The 21958-nt window shown below is 42.1% G+C and overlaps 1 protein-coding gene across 9 annotated transcripts in view; it reads left to right on the forward strand.

The window, feature by feature from the left end:
• NCF4 (neutrophil cytosolic factor 4) overlaps positions 1 to 21958 on the forward strand; it is a 65087-nt gene that overhangs the window by 29700 nt on the left and 13429 nt on the right. For all 9 annotated transcript variants that reach the window (XM_026867777.1, XM_026867775.1, XM_026867780.1 and 6 more), the window contains one exon: positions 567 to 678. The gene's annotated coding sequence lies outside the window, so the exon portion shown is untranslated. The remainder of the gene's footprint in view (positions 1 to 566; positions 679 to 21958) is intronic.

The following is a 21958-nucleotide window of genomic DNA, read 5'->3' on the forward strand; positions in this document are numbered from 1 at the left end:
TTATAACTTAGTATAATACCTACTAGCGCAATGGTTTCAGTTGTAAAATATACAGGATTCATCTATAGGTCAACTCTAGCTTGGGCCGGTTGTCCAAGCCTTAGCACTTTCTGGGTAAACAGCGAATGAGAAGAATTTTATAGCAGTGATGATGCTCAAATAGCGTGTTGGGGCTTTTCCTGCCAACCTTTCAAATGGAAATTGCTGGCTAAGAAAATCTATAGCTAGCAGCAGAAAAGGAGCAGGGTTGTGTCAGCTGATGATTTATTGTCAATATTTCATTAGAAAACAATTCTTCCATTTACATGATTGGTAAATGAGATGTCTTCTCAAGTTTAGGTCATGATTTGAATCCAGACAAGGAAAATATCAGTAAATATAAGTCATTATTCTCTAGTACTCTTTCAGTCACTCCAATGAAATGAGCAGCTCCAGTCCCATTGTTAATAAACACATACACACAAAACAAACTTACTGGCACTAAAAGAATATCTCCATGTAGTTCATGGCCTGAATCAGACTCAAACACTGAATTCTCCTGTATTTTGTCTTCTTTATCTCTTTAGGTCACCCAAAGGGAGGACTGCAGGTAGGAAATCTTTACTTCTGTTACCTATGCTAAACTTAAGAGAATGGATGGACATTCATTCACTTATGCTGTATCTGCGATTCCCTCAGGTAAATGTCAGATTGAACATTTGAGTTTATCTTTTGTAACATCCTTATCCTCTGTCTTCTGGAGAGAATTTTATTAAAGAAAGACTCACTGGCATTTTGCTAATGTGGAGAACGGTGACGAGTGGCGTTCCTCAGTGGTTAGTGTTGAGACTGGTGCTGTTTAACATCTTTGTTGGCGACATGAACAGTGGGATTGAGTGCACCCTCAGCAAGTTTGCCAACAACACCAAGCTGTGTGGTGCGGTCGGCCTGCTGTAGGGAAGGGATGTGCCACCCAGAGGGACCTCGGCAGGCTTAAGAGGTGGGTCTGTGTAAACGTCATGAAGTTCAACAAGGAAAAATGAGTCAGGGCAACTCCAAGAACAAATACAGGCTGGTCAAAGAGTGGATTGAGGGTGGCACTTCAGAGAAAGACCTGAGAGTAGTAGTGGATTGAAAACTGACTGTGAGCCAGCAATGTGTGCTTGCAACCCAGAGAGCCAACTGCATCCTGGGCTGCATCAAGAGAAGTGTGGCCAGCAAGTCTAGGGTGGTGATTCTCCCCCTCTATTCTGCTCTCATGAGACCCCAGGTGGAGTACTGTGTTCAGCTCTGGGGCCCCCAACATAAGAAGGACACAGACATGCTTAAGTGGGTCCAGACGAGGCGACAAAGATGATCAGGGGGCTGGAGCACCTCCCTTATGAGAACAGGCTGAAAGAATTAGGGTTGTTCAGCCTGGAGAAGGGAAGGCTCCAGGAAGACCTTATAGTTGCCTTCCAGTACTTAAAGGGTGCTACAGAAAAGATGGGGAGGGACTCTTTATCAGGGAGTGTAGGGATGGGATGAGTGCTAATGGTTTTAAGCTGAAAAAGGTAGATTTAGATTACATATAAGGAAGAAATTTCGTGCTGTGAAGGTGGTGAGACACTGGAACAGTTTGCCCAGAGGAGCTGTGGATGCCTCCTCCCTGGAAGCATTCAAGGCCAGGCTGGACAGGGCTTTGAGCAACCTGGTCTAGTGGAAGGTGACCCTGCCCATAGCAGGGCAGTGGAACTAGATGATCTTCCAATCCAAACCATTCTATGATTCTATGATAAGGGAAGTATATTTTTTTTCCTGCTATTACCAGTGTACAACAGCTTCTAACCTTTCCCTTTTCGACATTCCTTCTGATAATCATCCTATCACCCTGTTCATAATCTATTATATGGGCATTTAATTTTTTTCCTAGGCAATGTGAAAAAGTTTATTCTTATGATTTCAAAACATTATTTTTGAAAAAATAGTTTTATTGGACTAACCCATTTTATAGAAACTTACTTTGCATTTTTTTAATGTTCTGCACATCTGAGCTGATGCTCATTATGGGCATACTTTTTGCTTTTGGGTGTTTGTATAGTTTCTCCTTCCTAAAAAGTTCACAGTGGTGATCTCTTAAATAAATCACCTTATTGCAGGGCGTTTTGCACTCCTCCTTTCAAAACTTTGTGAATATTCCTTGTGTAGGTAAAAGAAATGTTGTATCTACAAGTGGAGGATCAACATATAATAGCATGTGGTACAGATCTGAATGATACTCAACAGCACTTTTAGCTCATACTATGGTATTTTGACAGTTATTTGGAAGAGGCAGTAGCCCCAGGCCCTTTGAGTTTTGGTTTCAGTGGGACACAGAAGCTGCTGTCTTGAAGAAGAATAAGATATTTCAGTAAATTGATCATTAATATCGTGCTTTGCTCTTTGAAATGTATTGTCTGTTACTTTTCTGCACATCTGTTGACATTTCTACCCTCTAATGTGGGAAAGAAAAAACAAGTATCAGGGCATACTAAAAAGTTCATTGGTCTCTGAGGTAGAGTACCTCCATGTCTTCCATTCCTATCATCTGACTTTTGCAATTTATTTTTCCAACACTTCCTCCTGTTAAAGGACAGACAACTGAAACACCAACAAATCAACTGTTTCACAGAGAACATCTGTTTGTTACTTCAGGTCTTCCTTGCTACCAGGTTTACCCTGTGTATTGCATGGAATGTTGTCTTTTTTCAACTGGGCTTCCCTTACTCTTTCTTAATAGAGCTAGATTTTTTCTAATTATCAATATTATACATAAACATGTATATTATAATAATGCCTAAAGCTATAATCCCAAGAGGCGGGGGAAGAAGAGAGGCTCTTACTTCTCCTAGGAGAGGGAAAGTTTGCTAATGCCCTGTGAGGGAATGACAGATGATTTCTCTCTCAGGTTACACATGCTCTAAATCCTCTTCACTGTTTCTCTCCAGCAATGAGGAGACAGATACTACTGTAATAGCACAGAACTTGTGTGAATCCCTTACAAGGACCCTTTATTACTGCTGTGAGTAAAACCAAGTGACTTGCTTAGCCCTTCATCCTATTTTTAGAGAGGTTTACATTTCTAGAGGACATATTTTATTCCCTTATATGGCTTTGGCTAGTTTTCTGTTGACTTCTTTTTCCCTTTTCTTTAGTGTGATATGGGAGGATGAAGGTGGAAGAAAGCAAGCGTCTGTTTCTATGAGCTGTTGTGTTGAAATTTTTTAACCTGATATTTCGTGCGTTGTGATGTGCCCAGTTCCCTTTCTGTTTTTAGTAGCCATGGGGATACAGACAACAGAAATCACACTTGTCACACACACTTTCTCTCTTGAAAAAAAAAACCTGGTGAAAATGATAGACAAGTTATTTTGGTAACAAATCATTGATGTGTCCTCAGAGTAAATGTTGTGAAGTCTTTGTAGAGGAAGCTTGTTTTTTTTCACCAGCTTACTGTGACCTGGTTTGCAAGAATCGCTTTTAAATGCAGAGAGCTGTAGTCTCAACTCAGTTAAGAGTTTAAGAAAAAGTACATACTGGACTGTCCCTTTTTATGTCTTGTTGTATATGGTTGTTTTGGGGTTTCTTTTTTGGTGTGTCTGTAAGGACACATAATCGACCCTCTTCTGACACAGAAGTACCATAGAATTTCACAGTTCTGGGGTAATAAGGTATTATCATACATTGCCATCAAAACTAACCAACTACTGATGATGACATGCAAATTATATGAGACACTGTATTTTACCACTCACTGAGAGCAGGAGTGAGAACAGGAGGAATATCTGTTCTGGTAATTGCTTGTGAGTGTGAGAGAAGTAAACAACGGTATGATTGACTGTGTGACATCAAAGCCTGGGGAACAGATAGATAAGTACATATGCATGCACACATTTATGTGTGAGAGAGATATGGATACATATATATGAGAGACATGTAGATACCTATTCATCATATGTGTGTCAGTTGGAACAGGTGTCTCAAGCATGCATGAACCTTAACCTAAGTGTGTGTGCACACATACCTTCTCCATATATAATATACACACTTGTAGAGAAAAGTATGTACCTGTGTGCAAATTTATGCACATGTATGCATGCACACACCTGATATGGAGTTAAATGTTGAGTTGTTTCAATAGTTGAGTTCTTGCTCTTATAAAATCAGCAAAATTGTGGTGATCTTGAAGATTGTGTGGAAGCTTTGAGAAAACTTTAGAGAAAAGCATGGTTCTCCTATCTCTTGGTAAGTAGAACAGTTGGAGCTTTCTGTTCCACCTCCCCTACCAGACATGCATCTGATACAACTGTACAGGGACTTCGAAGTTTAATTTAGCTTAACTCTTGGCTGCAATCAACTGCTGATAAATTTAGTTGGGGGATTAGGGAATCTTAAAGACTAATAGCTCCTTAAAAGGAGTCTGAAGATGAGACAGCAAAACAAAAACATCTGCTAATGTCTCCCTTTGAGTGGCACACCATACAGTCATAGTTTAGAGAAATAAATAGGTTGGTTTTGGGTGAGAAGGGATTTTTGTAGGTATAGACACTTGGAGAAAGAAAATCAAATGTGCAAGCATTTAAGAGAGTTGTTCCCTTTACAAAATGAAGGAAAGGATATCCTGACTGGACTGAATAGCATATAGCAAACACCCTTCTCCTGTAGCTCTAGATAGTTTGCTAGCCCATAAAAAGTAGCTATTGTTAAGTCCTCTTCCTCATTACATACTTTTTATAGACTGTCATGATTAGAGAAAATCTTTGCACTTCTGTAGCAGCATTAATTCAAGTGTGAATTCTTAAGCATGGCTACTGCATCTTCTTAACACTGTCTGGGGTAGAAAAGTAGACATGTTGACCAGTAATTCATATATGCAGTCAAATATGGAGGTGCAAGGCAAATCAATACAAGAAAACTCAGTCAGATATTTATTTGAAGAATAGACTTAGTAGAAATTACTAGAAGTTTCTTTTCTAGATGCTTCTTTCTAACTTGTTTTTGTACTGCATTGAATTTTGTAGATCCAACTGTAACTAGGGCCTTTCATAAGTATTGTACTTGAATGTTTCATAGCGAGAAACAATTCTTGTGCCAAAGGCACTGTGATCTTGAACAGCCTTCTGCTTTATGCTTAACTTTTAAACTATGAATAGTCCCTCTGAAGCCAGATTTGGAGGCTAAATGAGAATCCAGTAACTATTTAATGCCCTTTTTCCCCTTGCCTTCTTCATGCCTTCTTTTGCTATCTCACAGTTAGATTTTTAGTTTTTCTTGGGCCCAAGGGCCCAAGCAAGGACTTAGATGAGAAGAGGTTAAAAAGAAAAATGTATTTGAATAATTATTATTCAAATTAAGATGGAGTAATCATTTGATAAAAATTAAGTCTGCTTTGAAAGAAATGTCCTTTCACACAGTGTTTAATTAGCTGGTGGATTTAGCAGCTGGATGGCTATTATTTCAGTAAAGAGTTTATTGAGATATGAAGAAGGATTATATGTAAAAGTAGAGTATCCACTATTAGCCTAACTAAATCTGATAGACTTTGAAAGCATAAGACAATCATCAGCAGGACTAAGAATGTGAACTATATTGCCAAAGCAAATAAATGTGTTTTGTATTCATTTTTTTTTCTGCAACATATGGAATAAAGCACTATTGGAAAGAAAGTGTTCAGAGTGGGAATACAGATTTGCTCTGATGAATCAAAACATGTATTCATGAGTGAGAGAAACTAACAATTCTTCTATTATAAAAAATTCTGATGTTCATAAACTCTTTATATATTTACATCATGACATAGGTGGGCCGGTAAGCATTATGTCTGGCATTCTAACATGAACAGCAACTTTTCTGTAACTGAGCAAAATTACACTGAGTTTTCAAATTATATATCTGAAATAGCGATTGGATTTACATAGTCATGTGGTGAAAGTATTATCTTCTGTGATTCTTGTTCTCTGAACTAGGTATATTTGTAAAACTCTGCAGCCTTTCTGATGGCTCACTAGTTAATGGTCTTAAGAGACCAATTTCAAGTCATGTAATTTTTCTTCATCCTGTTTTTCACTGTGTCAGACATGTAGACTGGCATGCTAAATTTCTATAGCCACAGTAAGATTCTTGGTGTCTAAAGGCCACAGAACTAATAAGGACACTGAGGGTAATAGGAGCCAAGCTACCAAGGCAAAAGAAAACCTGAAGAACTATATTTACTGCTAATAAAATTAGTGTAGGTCTTGTGCTTGTGTAGTTCATAAGTTTAGGCTCTATTAATTTTCATGGTAGTCATATTCCCCTCCTCCCCCAATTCAAGCACTAAATATTTGATATGTCAGACAATGTTTGAGGAAGGCTGATCTATAGGCATCAAACTTATTTTACAAGAATCATTAAATAGATTGGGCTTTCCCTGGGATTACCAGGTCAGTTTATGAGTTTCTTGACACACTTGATAGACCTGTTGACAAGGGAGAGCTGGCAAAGCAGGAGCAGGCCCAAAGCCAAATAATTAGCTGCTCTTTAGGGGAGGTGCCTTGAAGAATTCTTTTCCAGCTTGGGATCAGAGATTTAGGGCTAGAGGAATAAAGGCTGAGATTGGGATCAAAAAAAGAGAAAAAAAGGTGATGAGAGGAAAGTAAGTTGAGGAGGAAGATGGGCTTGAAGAGGCATGAGTGCCTCAAGGTGAAAATGGTGAGGAGCGAAACGTTTGTGTTCAAAGAGAAAAGAATTTGCAGATGCATGAGGTAGGTAGTATAAACAAGACGAGGTCAGTCGATTCCTTCTGGCAATCTGATCTAAGAATATCCATCAATATGTGTTACTATGAAGTTATTCAAGGTAGTGTTTATAGAAGTCTTGGTTTTAGGAGAACTTGTGTTTCCTCCCAGTCCTTTTTTTTTTTTTTTTTTTTTAATACAGGAAATTTAATTTTATAGCACTGTACTGTAGACTGTCTGAAATGTTTACAGTTGCCAAATGTGTGTCAGATTTTCATTTAGGTCAAGCGGATTGTCTTGGATAAGGTGACCAGTAACTCCAATGGAGACTTTGATTAGCTGAAGGTAGCATCTGGTATGTGAACATAGACTAAATAAGTTTAGAAGGGACCAGCAGATGTCATCTATTCAATGCCTTGCTTAAAGCTGGGATAATATAAAAGATAGATCAAGCTTGTCTAGTCAAAGTTTGCAAATCTCCCTGGATGGAGATCCCATAGTCTTTCTGTGTGCATGTTCCAGTTCATTTTGAATTATTTTTTCTTATGTCCAATGAAATTTTTCTCTTGTTGTAACTTGTGAATTCTGTCTCCTGTCCTTTAATTGCCCACCTAGGAGAAGAGTCTAGCTATGTCTCCTCTTTAATCCCACTTTGTTTAGTTAGATTAGCAATTAGATCTCCCTCCCAGTCTTCTCTAAGCTAAACAAATCCATTTTTGCGGCGGGCAGAGGAAGCAAGCAGCTGATTCAATGTGAATGATAGAGCAAGCTTCAACTTCATTGAAAGAAATCACACCTTATATAAGCGCTCTACAATACACTACTTGCAACTCTATTGGATACATTTAGAAACTACATTATAATATCTCAGCCATTGGCTACATCTAAAAGGTCACATTATAATATCCCAGCCCCTTGTGGCATTTCTGGTATGCATAAACATTTTTCTTGCTTTGAACCTGTTTCCCTCCCAGGGCTGTTTTTATTCTCACCCCCAAGGTCATAATGTGCCCCAACTTATCTCTTTGTTCTCACAACAGTCCCTGTTAGCATCACTGAGCCTTGAATCTCCTTCCTCATTAGTATAACTGTACCCTGGGTTTTTTCCTCTGTTTACCTCAGGTGGTTGGGACCGACTTCTGCAGGGAGCTATGGCTGATGAGCTCCTGCAGGGAGCTATGGCCTTGCTCTCTGCAAGCCGTTCTCCAACACATTTTCTTGAGCCTTTCATTGTATATCATTATATTCAGGTTATCAATATTTCTCGTGTTCTGGGGGCTCCAAAACTAGTGATAATATTCCAGATAGAGCCATATAAGCATTTAGTAGAGAAGAAAAATAATTTCCCTTGACCTACTGACTACTGTTTTGCTAATGCACACACACACACACACACAAAAGTGCACATATATATAAATAAAGGAGATAAACAATGAAGATATATGAAAGAAGAGGAAAAAGCAAAGATTTGAGCAAAGCTTGGTCAGCAAAATTGCAAGTATTGTGGATCTGAAAGTGTAGTTGTGTTAGGCAGCCATGCTGTCAGGCAGTGTAAAAGAAGTTCTCTGTTAGCTTTTATAACGGGTAGGCCCTGGCAAGCAATATTGCCACCTCAGGACACCTGCAGATATTTGGGTGTCAACACAGTATATCCTAGGCAGTGCCCCACAGGGCAAGGGCAAGATTCTTATTTGTCAGTTTTCCTTTCCTCTCTCCTAATGTAAATAATCTTGGCTTATCTAAGAGATATAATTTATTACCAACCTGCTGGCTGGTCAGCTTTATGTCTCTCATAAATTAGATAGCCAGACATATGTAGGTCAAGTCTGACAAAGCAATGCATGTCTTTAGATGAGGAATTCTTTCCAATCCTTTTTTACATTGATTGTTTCCACACATCCCTATTTTTTCCTTTTATGTTCCTCTTTTTGTCAACTGTTCATTGTCCCCGGTTTTCCTCCCATTCTCTTCTTTTTCTCCAGTTGGCCATGTTGATGGCTGTACCAGATCAGTATATGGATTTATCTGACATTTATGCCTAACCTTTTGTTTATCCTACACCCCAGATATGGAAAAAAGGATTAAGTTCCTCTTCTCAATCTTTCATTCCTTGTTCTCTCTCTATAGGCACATTGTTTCATGATGATAGGAACTGTAAAGGAAGTTCTTTGCATGCCAAAGCTCATGATGTTCTGTTGTAGCTGAACAGTGGTAAGTCCCAGCTCTTCTCAAATTCTCAAGAAAGATTTTGTTTAGTCTCAGACAGGTCTGTGGGCTATAATAGCATTTAGTGTACAGCAAGGCCTGAGATCCATTATTTTTAAGACCAGTTCTGTACTTAATACTGCTGGTCAACATAATGGTAAGAGAAGAAGCATTAGTGAGGAGGCTGCTATACCATCCAAAGAAGTCTTTAGGCAGTGCAGTTTATTCTGTCCTGGCATAAAGTATTTGCAGTAGAAGAAGTTATTGATAGAATTCTGTTATCAAAGTTCTTTTTTCTTTTTAACCTGTAGTTCCCTCACTGACTATTGATTAATACTGTCAAGAGAAAAAAAAAAAGTTGGATTTGGGAGAAGACTGTGGTATGGGACATTCTTCTGGCATTATCAGCACTAGGATAGAAGTAAGTCATATCAAAAATGGGTCTGATTAAAGACCTTCTCTACTGTGGAAAGTGATGATTCCACTAAAAGACTTCAGCAAAAATTGGTCCAGTTAGCTAGAAGCAAAGGGGGGTGTCTGCAAAAAGACTTTTCTAGTCAGTTAATGAGGATACATTTTGAGTATGGTCAGGCCAGGTTTTGAAGGCTACTTGTCCATTCTCACTTTAGTGGAATGTATTACGGTGCAGATTAGCTCTGTGAGATGCAGAGATATTAATCGAGGTAGGGAAAAAAAAAAAAGACATAAGTTTCTCTTTTAAATCCTTGATTATAATTTTGCAGAAATCACTTATTCTGTCTTAGGGTAGTATTAAAAGAGCCTTGTGGCCAACAGCCTGTTTTAGTATTAGAGCAGCCAGATAGAATCTAGTATGGGAAAAAAAGGGGGAAAGTGAGTGCCTTAAGTTGTCTGAGTTTTTGTAATTGCTGGCAAATCCACTGGACTGGGCGGCTGACAAAAAGGACAGGGAGAGCTGGAGAGATCCCTGGTAGATCTGAGAGCCAAAATCAGCCAAACATCTTGGGCAAGTTTGGAAGCTTGTTTCTTGTTTCTTGTTTGGCTCATTTCCTTCCCCCTTCCCCCATTTATCTGCAGTAGAAGCAGTGTTGAAGGGTGTGTACTCTATCTGGCAGGCTGTTGGAGTCGTCTCTGGCCTCAAATTACACAGCATGAGAACTCTGTGCATAAAATTAGCAGCAGAATTCTGTGTATTAGGTGCCAGGGAAAAATGTCACATTCAGCAGAACTTGGAGGTGAGAGGTGGTACAGAAAGAACTGGAACGGGACATCAATCCCCCTCTACCTTTTACTGTTTTGCAGCAGACATATCTGAGTGTCATAACTAACTGGCTTGGAGCAGAGATTATTTGGGTAGTAAAGAGATTTTATTACATGTCTTAGTAACAAGGATGTTTGATTTTTCTTCCTTTTTTTTTTTTTTTTTTTTTTTTTTTTTTTTTCTTTTTTTTTTTTTTCCCTCTTTCACTTGCTCTTTTTCCTTTATTCTGAGGATTTTTCACTTTTTGTCTTTTCACAAGGAAATTGCTTTTCTCTCATGAAGAATTGCTATTGACATATTGTTTTCTGCCCTCCTTTCTACTTTCCCTGTGGTTTTGATTCCTGGTAAGAAACCCACTGTAATGGCACTACATTCAGACAGTGCAACAGTTTATGCAAGTTGTAGTGAAATCTGGAAAACTAAATAAAGTGCTGTCAAACAGGGCAAAGGCACTAAGTCAGAGAGAAGCAGCTATCCAAGGGCTGGATTCTTTAGATACTATCTCAGCAGCAACTATCTCATTCAGAAAAACTATTACAGAAAAGGTCATGGTTTGAAAGTGTGCTTTGTCTCCTTCCTTACATCATAAAAGCAGGGAATTTGTTACCACACCAGTGTTAGTTTGCCTTTGAGAATATGCTGAGAGACTTTTCATTAGCATCTGTATGTGAAGATGGATTGTCAAAAGACATAAATGTACACTGGCTTGAATTGTTTGGGGACGTACATGTGAACTGTGTTGTCCGAGTACTTTCATAAGACAAAGTTATCAGGCAGCAATGTTGTTTTAACGTATTCCTCCCCATTCATTCCCCATATTGATGTCTGTGCTGTGAACTTGTCTGGGAAATTGATCCATGGCTTAAAAAAATGTTTTTACAGCTGGCTTAGTTATCTGATGTATTTTGCAGTACAGCCTGAGATGTGCCAACCTGTGGAGCAGGAAAAAGCAAGAGTATATTTAGTAAACTGATAACATCATCGCATACTCATTTCTTGAAATGACAACTTCAGAGTCCCCCATTACCTTTGTTTGGTCCAGATTATTGAAGCAATCTGTACACAGAATGGTGTATTCCCAGATTAGATAGTGTTCCGGGACAGAAAGCTCTTAATTTCATTTCTTTGTTTTTTTCCGTAGTAGGGCAGGCCCATTGGCTACAGTTGTTTAACATATATGATAATTTAACAACCACGTTCTTTCCTAAGGGTTTGCAAATCGGTTTTAAGGGCTGGCATCAGAGCATTACTGGCACTTTTTTAAAGAGCTACATTTTTATATTGTTTTCAGTTTACACTGTAGATGATTTTGAGTGCAGGTGAGTTGCTAAGGATAATGGGTGTAGTTTCTCACTTTTTACCTGACTTTCCCAAAGAATTATACCTCTATTGAGCATTCTTCCTTTTAGCTCTTCCCTCATGAGGAAAGTATCACTATCAGTCCCGTTTTATGTTTGGTAAAGCTGAGGCATAAGTAATCACATAGCAAGCCAGTGGCTGAACTGGATGCAGGTATTTGAGAGGTCTCTTATTTAGACCCAGCTTCAGAAAAAAAAGGCAGCCTTCTGCCTACTGAGGAGACACAAACTCCAGCCTTCCATACTTGAAACAGACAGAATGGCATCTGGCTTGGGATCAGATTGCTTATTGGCAAGGTAATTGGTGGGCTCATTTCACAAGTGTATCTTTCAAGGAATAAAGGCTGAAGTAATAAAAGGCCAGTAGGTGAGGCAGCAGGTGAGACAGGCTGTATACAGTTCTGACTGACAAAACAAAACTTTGAAAATTACAGAATCTTGATACTTATTGCCTCTATATTTGCCACTTGCCTGCCTATCCTAATCTCTATTCCCCTTACCCCCCAGTAGGAAATATTGCCCCCCTGCTAGAGAATATTGTCCCAATTTATTAACCATTAGAAAATGAGCCATAAACTCTATAATGAGAAGACTGGATATGTCTGTACCAGAAAATTGTGCTTTTTTGACTATATCAGTGTAGCTTAAGTAGTACAACTCCCCTTGGGTAAAGAAGATTATAACAGTGTAAAAGTGCATATCCAAATATAGCCAAGTCCCGCAAGGGAATGTACCTTTATACCACTAATAACTAGGTCCACAGTAAGTCACAGATTTATTTCCTTAACTTTAGGAACCTGAGGTGACAAAATTGGGAATATAGTTACTTTATAATTCTTATATATTCCAAGGAGAGAGATAAAACCTTTGGAGAGGGTGAGTGTGAAATGGAGATAAAACCTTTGGAGAGTGTGAAATGCTGGGGTTTCCACCCCAAGCCCCAAATTAAGAGTGACATATTGGGTGATTCCCACAGCCCTGCACAAAGGGGTGGGTGAGTTTACCTTTAAGCTTCCCTCCAGGGTGTGGCCCTTGCAGGGAGAGCCATTAGGTAAAGGAGTCCCAGGTGTCCCACATTAAGTAAACAAAGGTCAGGTGTCCCACTTAGGGATAAAAGCTGGGACCACGTGCAGAAAAGGGTAGTGTTTGTGAGGTGGATGCACTTTGCAGAGTTTCCTGCTGGGGAAGGACCTCTTGCTTTGTTGGAACTGGGCTCCAGTCAGGTCTGGCTTTTGTCAATGTGGGCTGTGTAGAGATTTAGTATGTGGTGTTCTTGGTCTTATGTATTTGGCCTGTTGACTTGGTTGTCTCCTGTCCATTCTATGGGAAACTGCATTTCACCATTTATTTCACCTGTTGTTGGTTGTGTGGTGTTGTTGTTGGGGTCAGTGGGATTGATGTTAATTATGTATAATCTGACTGACTTGTTTGTACCCCCAGTGCTTACCCATGTACTGACCCTCTTGTATCAAATACAATTTGGTTATTGGTTCATCTTTATGCTGGCTGTGTCCTTTATGCTAGACCTAATAATCAGCAAAACAGGGAGTTGGTCCACTTGAGGTCTGATTTACTGGCCAGTGGTGCCTGTCTCTATTCACTGTCTTTTCATAGAACTTCCGCTTAACTAAAGGCACTTATCTAAAGTTTCTAAATTAAGTAAAAGGAATTTAGTAACAGGATTTCATCAAATAGATGGGGAAATTAAACTATTAGAAACAGTGTAGGATGGCTTGAATGCAGCACTACACAAATCTTAGCAGATTCCCACCCTATCTTGAGATTTGGGAAAGTACAGTGAAATTTATTTTGAGTGATTTTTGACAGGTCTCTTGAAACAGACAAAGCAGGATTTTCTTTGCTTTGAGTACGAATAACTGACAGATTTTTGACTCTCAGATGATTAGGAGACTAAAACACAGAGTCTCCTCCCACAAAGGGTCACTACAGCTATGCCCTTAAAACTAGTTTTTAAGCTTCTGAAGGAATGGTTTTAGGAATAGCTTTCATAGGGGTTCTTGGATGGAGCTATCCTACTTCTTTGTCTGCAACAGCCAGTTACCAGGTTTTGACACTGGTAATTGACTGGAGCATATATGTCCACCTCCAGCCCACGTTGGTCATACACAGTAGCAGTGGCAAGCTCTGTCCTATTTCTTCCCTATTTGCCTCTTTTAGTCTGGAAATGACATGCTATCTGGATGAAGAAATGTTCTGTTACTGTTTCTGAGCTTCCATTTTTCAAAGTTAGTCTAGTCTTGAGCATCCATATCCAGCTGAGCTCTACAAGAGCAAAAAGCTCCATTGCTCATCAATAAGTTACTACTGTTCTGGCAAGACTTCCTCTAACTCTTCCAGTCTTAAGTGATCCTACTGTATCAGAGAGAAATCCTCTATCTTTTTAAAAGATTTTTTTAAAGGAATCAGGTTTATTGTAAAGGAAGAATTGTTTTCCAGAGAGGAATGTCATAATACTGCTTATGATATTGCACTGCATAAGAAAAATCTAGCAAGATCTGGCTATGGCATCATGAACTAACAAAACCCAGAATGATACTGTTGAACGCATATTTCCAAAATAGCTGATGATGACTAAAGAACAACCTCACTTTTGGGGTAACTTTCCCCGTAATACTTATTCCTTGTTTTGCTCAAGCAGCTGAGGTGCAAAAACCAAGATTCAGTTAAGGGATTTCGTTTGATGTTCCAAGAAAAATGTAATTTAAAAAAAGGATGCTGCTTCTTTAATATTTGGTTCTGTAAAGCCCTTTCATGTTGAGTAGTAATTTATTCTAGAAATGACTCGATGAAATTTACTGCCAGGAACAGTGGTAGATGCTGATCTTTAAATTTCTATAGTTCAGGAGGGATTATTTAGTTGTGTTTATATCAGCAGGGCATGATCATAGTCCCTTTCTGCCTGTGCTTACTAGTTACATTTCACTCTAAACAAGCAGTCATGGAAACTGTATCCAGATTTAAATCAAAGCAAATTTTCCAAGTCCTATTTATCTATGATCCTGTGCCTTTTCTCCTTCCAGCACAGTGTGTGACAGGGAGAGTATCCATGCACTCAGCCAATATGGATTGAGCTGTTATCTAATGAAGAACTTAAAACCAGTCAGCTCAGTGTATCTCCTCTTTGGGTTTTTTGACAAGTTCAGAAAGCTGGGACAAACTTTTTTTTTTTTGAGTTTGTTTTCATCTGTTCTGAAAGCATATGTTGAAGGAAAAGGATCTCATTACTTACCATTGGACCAACTGCCTTCTAAGGGTTTTGTAGCACTACATGCAAAAGAGCACTGAAGATGACAGGGCAGACATGAGTAGCTTATCATATGTAACTTTTTGTCCAAAAAATTTTAGAGCTGTAATTCATTATTCATGTGCGGTTATAATCATGATAAGGAGTTTAAACATGACTGTATTGGAAAATAAATATTGCAAAAGTCTATTAAAACATTCTGTAAAGCTGATAGTAACCATAAAATCAAAATCTGTAAAAGTATGTAGTATGAATGGAAAATGGAATATAGCCCCAAATCACTTTTCCCAGATCAGTGTTACCAGTTGCAGCTCAGTCTTAAGCAACCACAGAAGAATAGACACTCAACTGCTAATGATCTGTATGTTACAGAAACAAATACTCCACGTGTCCTTTGAAAACACTAGGTTGAATGAAAGCATCTTGAAAGCCCACTCTGCTGTATGTGTTTCTATATTTGATATTCAGCTTCCTTGCAGTGACTGTTAAAATGTTATTTCCTTTACAGATCAATCTGTGATGAGACTGTGTATCTTTTAAGAATATTATTCTTGTTTGATTTATTCTGCCACTTAACAAATTTATTCTATGGCTGGTAATTGAACATTACTATGCAGCACTTTTCTAACATCAGGTGCACCAGAGAGAAGACACTTTTCTAAAGCATACAGACATTCACAGCCAAAATGATACAGTAGCTGCTGCCCTATCAGACATGGTATGTAGTGCTGTCATCAGAATTGATTCAGATGAGTATTTTTGCTATGTTCCTTTGATTTACCTTTTATTAGTGGTTTGTGTATCCATGGTAATTTGGGACTACATGGCCATTTTCCATTAGAATTCCATGCTTGCTCTGTATGTTAGGTTATAACTAATACTGTCAGATTTCCAAGGTGCTGGGTATCCTTGTCCAAGTATTTTCTGGCAACATCTGCATTGGGCAGAAGGCCACAGTTTCACAGCTCACAGGCATATGTGGCCACAACATAGTAGGTGCTGAATTGTGGAAAGCTGTGGGATAGTTGCAAGCATATGGTCATGATTCAGTCACCTGAGGATTTTCTTAGTGGCCTCCTATAATTTGTTAGTATTTCCTGAATGTGATGCCTGCTTTCTCTTGCACATGGATAAGGGTTGATGCATAGTGAGTGCCATAATCACCATGTTGCCCATAGTGTATAGGTGGGTTCTCTCAAAACTGAGAGCTGACCGTGTCAGAGGATGAAATTGGATACTTTCCTAGTTGTCCTGGTTCAGCTAGGATAGGGTTAAGTTTCCTCAGCAGAGAGAGAGGAAGAAGAGATGTCCAGCCGGGTTGTTCATACCATGCTGATGTCAGGTCTGGGTGCAGGAACTTTTCCTTTGTAGTTTTGGTTGTGGGAAGCACAGGGCTGTTGTGAGAGACGAGAAACTAAGACAAGCAACCTGGGAAAGCAAAAGTTGAGACTGATAGAAGAAATGCCTCAAACACTCGCAAGACAAAACTGAGTCACAGGGTGCATTCTGTGGAGGTCAAAGCTGATAATGCTGCCCGATGTATCTGGGGGAGAGAGCCCTGTGGAGGCAGGAGGGCTCTCCTCTGGGGCACCTGGGCAGATTTCAAGGGCCATGTGTCCGGTGAATGAGCTTTGCTTCATTATCGAAAAATGCATATTAAAGTTAACACTCCTAAATATGCTAACGAGGGCTGTCATGATCATGTAATTACATCATCCCATGAAACACCTTGCCCCTCCCCGTACATGGGATACGTAGGTCTGTGGGTCGACCTAGGGGATGGACCCAAGGAAAGTGGGTATAAATCAAAGGGGAGAAGAAAGGATGCATGCTCTCTCTGTCCCTCTCCCTGTCCCCCCCTCCCCCTGCCAGCTGTCTGGAGAGAGCAGTGAAGCAAAGATGACAGGTGCCAGCAAAAAAGATGGCCGCCTCCTGGAACCCTTGCCAGCAGGATCAGTGCAGGAACCCAGACTGGTGATCTGTATTCCCCCATTCCCTCTATCTCCCTCTTTTCCTTTTCCTATTAAGAAATGCAAACCATATTGTATTGCTCACCACAGCTTGCTCTGTACTTAGCCAATTATTATGTGTTCAATTAGTACATTGTAGGTAGTTAATAAATGCTTGAACTTGGAGACTTGTTGTGAACTCCAATTGGGGATTTGTGAATCTGAGTCACGTGTCCCACTCGTCGGACCGGGACGTGACAGCTGTCTGTAACCATTATGGTATCTCTCTGTATATCTTTTGTCTTGTTTACTGTTATTACTGCTTACTGTTGTTACCATTGCTACTGTTGTTGTTCAGATTGTTTATCACACTGTTGTATTAAATATCTTCTTATTTTAACCTGGGGTTTGTGCCTCACTTCCAGCCTGATGGGCTGAGGGTGGGGGAGGGGCAACAGCAATGTCCTCTCCAGTCCCAGCAGGGCTTAAACCACCACAGCCATTTGGTGCACCAGCATGGGGCACGCATTGGGTCGAAAATAAGAATCAAAAAGGGACAGACCCTGATCAGAGTGTGTTAGAGCAATCTGTTGGGTGTAATTTTTTCTGATTGTATTTGTACTGTGTAATAACGTTTGCAATGCTGGCCCATTTGCTTGCGTGGTGGGGCTGGATTATTCCTTATATCCACTGTGTGATCCCAATGCTGGTGTTTGTTGTCGGTGGAAAACGTATAAAGGGGATAGTTTTGTTATATGGGCTACTGACAGCTTATGCTGCCTTTGTATTGCGTGTGTGGGGGTGGGCTGGTACCTGTTTGCCCTTTGGGCTTTAGTTAGGGGTCTCACCCCCTCTGTGGGTGAGCCAGGGGAAGGGATCCTCTTCGGTTTTGGGAGTTTCAGTTATCCTTGGAGCCTGCAGGCCAGTGTGATTGTGGCACAATGCATTCTGAATGGCTGCCTGATTTCGGTTTTGGCCATGCAGCGTTTCTCTGACAATAGCGGTGCCCGGAAACCTGCCCCGAGGCCAGATAATAGTGAGTGGCAAGGGGTGTGGGAAAAGATGGGCAAAGGCCTGTGTCGGTGGGCACCTCCAATGCTTTGGAATGTCACTCCCAAACAAATGCAGAGCCCTGATAAGCTGATGGAGTGCTTAGAAAGGGTGTGTTACCAAGCTGGCAAAACCCAGGAGACACAAATCGCTGCAATGTGTTGGGGACTTGCCCATGCCTACTGTGTCCTCCTTAATACCACCCGTTGATCTCAAGGGGGAGAAAAGGCTACAGAATATGAGAGTGAAGTTACTGGTACAGTATCTGGGTCAGGGGGACAGGCACAGCCAGTCTGTTGCCTCCAGCACAGTGACTGAGCCAGAGAGCCAGCCAGTACTGGTGTCAGTTGTCCCGATAGAGAAAACAAAATATACCAGAAAGTGGGGGATAGGGATGAGCCAGGCTCATCATGGGAACAGGAGGAAGGGCCAGAGGTGAACATCCAATCTCTATCCCTGACTGAGCTGCAAGGTATGCAGAGAGATTTTTGGCTGCCTGGGAGGCAAACAGATTTGCACCTGGCTGCTCCCATGCTGGGACACTGGACCCAGTGCTTTAGAAATGGAGGGGAGAGAGGCCAGGCAGCTGGGATCATTGGACAAGGATGCTGGCATTGATAGGGAAATAGGGAAGCAGACTACAACCCTCAGCCTTTGGAAGCGACTCCTGCTCAGTGTAAGGGAGAGGCACCCCTACAAGGATGATATCCTATGTCAGCTAGGCAAGTGGACCAACTTTGAGGTTCTGGATGCCTTTCTCAGGGAACTGGCTGTGTTTGAGATGACTTATGGTGATCCAAATGATGAATAGTCACCCATGCACACAGATCAGGCCCCTTGCACACACCTGATGTGGTGAAAGTTCCTGAAGAGTGCACCAGGAGCACACTCGAAAGCATTGGCAATAGTGTCCTGGTGGACAGACACCCAGACTCTAACAGTGGATGGAGTGGTTGGAAAGCTCTAGCAACATGAGGGAAATCTCCCTTCATCCCCACATTCCTGGGTCTCAGCTGTGGAGGAACTGTCTCAGAGGATCCAGAGAATAGAAGAGGACATGTCCTATGTTCCACCTGCATGGGCTAATGTCCCAGCCATTAGAAGTAAACGTTTCCCCACCCAAGAGAAAGGCAGCAGAAGGTACACACCACAAGGCACCCTGTGGTTTTTCCTCCGTGACCATGGAGAAAATATGAGGAGGTGGGATGGACCGCCCACTGCTGCATGAGTAGAGCAGTTGAAAGGGAAGACCATCGCAAAAGGGGAGTCCTCCAAGAAAAGGAGCTCCAGTGTCCAGTCAGAAATCCCCCAGACAGAATAGAATGGCCAACATTATGTCTGACCCTCTTGAGGGGACAAGTAAATCATTGTCACAAGAAGTGAGTGATGCTGAACAGGATTGGAGGGGCCCTGACTCCAGACAGGTGGAGGAAAGGGACAATCGGATTTACTGGACAGTGTGGATCCGATGGCCTGGCACGTCAGACCCACAAGAGTATAAGGCTTTGGTGAGCACTGGCACACAGTGCACCCTGATGCCATCGAGCTACAGTGGGGTTGAATCCATCTGCATCTCCGGAGTGACAGGGGGATCCCAACAGCTGACCCTATTGGAAGCTGAAGTGAGCCTGACTGGGAAGGACTGGCATAAGCACCCCATTGTGACTGGCCCAGATGCCCCGTGCATCCTGGGCATAGACTATCTCAGGAGAGGGTACTTCAAAGACCCAAAAGGGTACCGGTGGGCTTTTGGTGTAGCTGCCCTGGAGGAGGTTGAACAGTTGTCCACCTTACCCGGCCTCTCAGAGGATCCCTCAGTGGTGGGGCAGCTTAAGGTTGAGGAGCAGAGAGTGCTGATTGCTACCAGGATGGTGCACCGGCGGCAGTACCGCACCAACCGAGATTCCCTGGTCCCCATCCATCAGCTGATCCGTCAACTAGAAAGCCAGAAGGTGATCAGCAAAACTCACTCACACTTCAACAGTCCTATATGGCCAGTGAGAAAGCCCAATGGTGAATGGAGGCTAACTGTGGACTATCGTGGCCTGAATGAAGTTACACCAGCAATGAGTGCTGCAGTGCCGGACATGCTGGAGCTCCAGTATGAACTGGAGTCGAAGGCAGCCAAGTGGTACGCCACGATTGACATTGCTAACGCGTTCTTCTCCATTCTGATAGCGCCAGAGTTCAGGCCACAGTTCACGTTCACTTGGAGAGGCATCCAGTACACCTGGAATCGATTGCTCTGGGGTGGAGCCACAGCTCCACCATTTGCCATGGACTGGTCCATACTGCACTGGAGAAAGGTGGGGCTCCAGAACACCTGCAGTACATTGATGACATCATTGTATGGGGGGATGCAGCTGAGGAAGTCTTTGAGAAAGGGAAGAAAATCATTGAAATCCTCCTGAAGGCCGGCTTTGCCATTAAGCAAAAGAAAGTTAAGGGGCCTACAAGGGAAATTCCATTCCTAGAGATAAAATGGCAAGATGGGCATTGCCACATCCCAGTGGAGGTGATAAACAAGATAACAACCATGGCCCTACCAACCTCTAAAAAGGAGACTCAGTCTTTCCTGGGCACTGTGGGGTTCTGGAGGATACACATCCCGAACTACAGCCTGATTGTGAGCCCTCTCTACCACGTAACCCGTAAGAAGAATGATTGTGAATGGGGCCCTGAGCAACAACAATCCTTTGAACAAATTAAGTGGGAGATTGCCCAAGCAGTAGCCCTTGGGCCAGTCCGGGAAGGGCAGGAGGTCAAGAACATGCTCTACACCGCAGTTGAGGAGAATGGCCCTAGCTGGAGCCTCTGGCAGAGAGCACCTGGGGAGACCTGAGGCCGACCTCTAGGCTTTTGGAGCCGGGGATACAAAGGCTCTGAAGCTAATTACACACCAACTGAGAAGGAGATACTGGCAGTGTATGAAGGAGTTCGGGCTGCCTCAGAAGTGGTCGGCACTGAAACACAGCTCCTCCTGGCACCCTGACTGCTGGTGCTGGGGTGGATGTTCAAAGGAAAGGCTTCCTCCACACATCATGCAACAGATGCCACATGGAGTAAATGGGTTGTGTTGATAACACAATGGGCTCGAATAGGAAACCCCAGCTGCCCAAGGATATTAGAGGTGATTATGAACTGGCCAGAGAGCAAAGATTCCAGGATGTCACCAGAATAGGAGGTTACACGTGCTAAGGAGGCACCACCATATAATGAGCTGCCGGATGAGGAGAAGCGATATGCCCTGTTCACTGATGGGTCTTGTCGCATTGTGGGAAAACATCGACAGTGGAAAACTGCTGTGTGGAGTCCCACACGACGGGTCACTGAAGCTGCTGAGGAACAGGGTGTATAGAGCCAGTTCTCAGAGGTGAAAGCCATCCAGCTTGCTTTGGATATTGCTGAGCAGGAAAAGTGGCCAAGGCTCTACCTCTACACTGACTCATGGGCAGTGGCAAATACCCTTGGAAATGGCTGCAGCAATAGAAGCAGAACAACTGGCAACGTAAGGGTAAAACTGTCTGGGCTGCTGAAGTATGGCAGGACATTGCAGCCCGTGTGGAAAACCTCATTGTGAAGGTGTGCCATGTGGATGCCCATGTACCCAAGAGTCGGGCCACTGATGAACATTGACACAACCAGCAGGCAGACCAAGCTGCTGAGATCAGAGTGGCTCAGGTGGACTTGGACTGGCAGCACAAAGGTGAACTGTTCATAGTCTGGTGGGCCCATGAGACCTCAGGCCACCAAGGTAGAGATACAACATACAGGTGGGCTCGAGATCAAGGGGTGGACCTCACCATTGACACCACTGCAGAGATCATCCACAGATGTGAGATGTGTGCTGCAATCAAACATGCCAGCAGGTGAAGCCCCAGCAAAATGGAGAGTGATGGCTGAAATATAGATATGGAGAGGCCTGGCAGATCGACTACATCACACTGCCACAGACCCGCCACAGGAAGCGCCACGTGCTCACAATGGTGGAAGTAACCACTGGTTGGCTGGAAACTTACCCAGTACCCCACGCCACTGCCCGGAACACCATCCTGGGCCTTGAAACCCAAGTCCTGTGGTGACACGGCACCCCAAGAGAATTGAGTCAGACAATGGGACCCACTTCCGAAACAACCTCATAAACGCCTGGACAGAAGAACACGTCATCGAGTGGGTCT

The sequence above is a fragment of the Athene cunicularia genome, assembly GCF_003259725.1.
Source record: "Athene cunicularia isolate RWA chromosome 1 unlocalized genomic scaffold, athCun1 chr1_part2, whole genome shotgun sequence".
In the NCBI taxonomy this organism is placed as follows: Eukaryota; Metazoa; Chordata; class Aves; order Strigiformes; family Strigidae; genus Athene; species Athene cunicularia.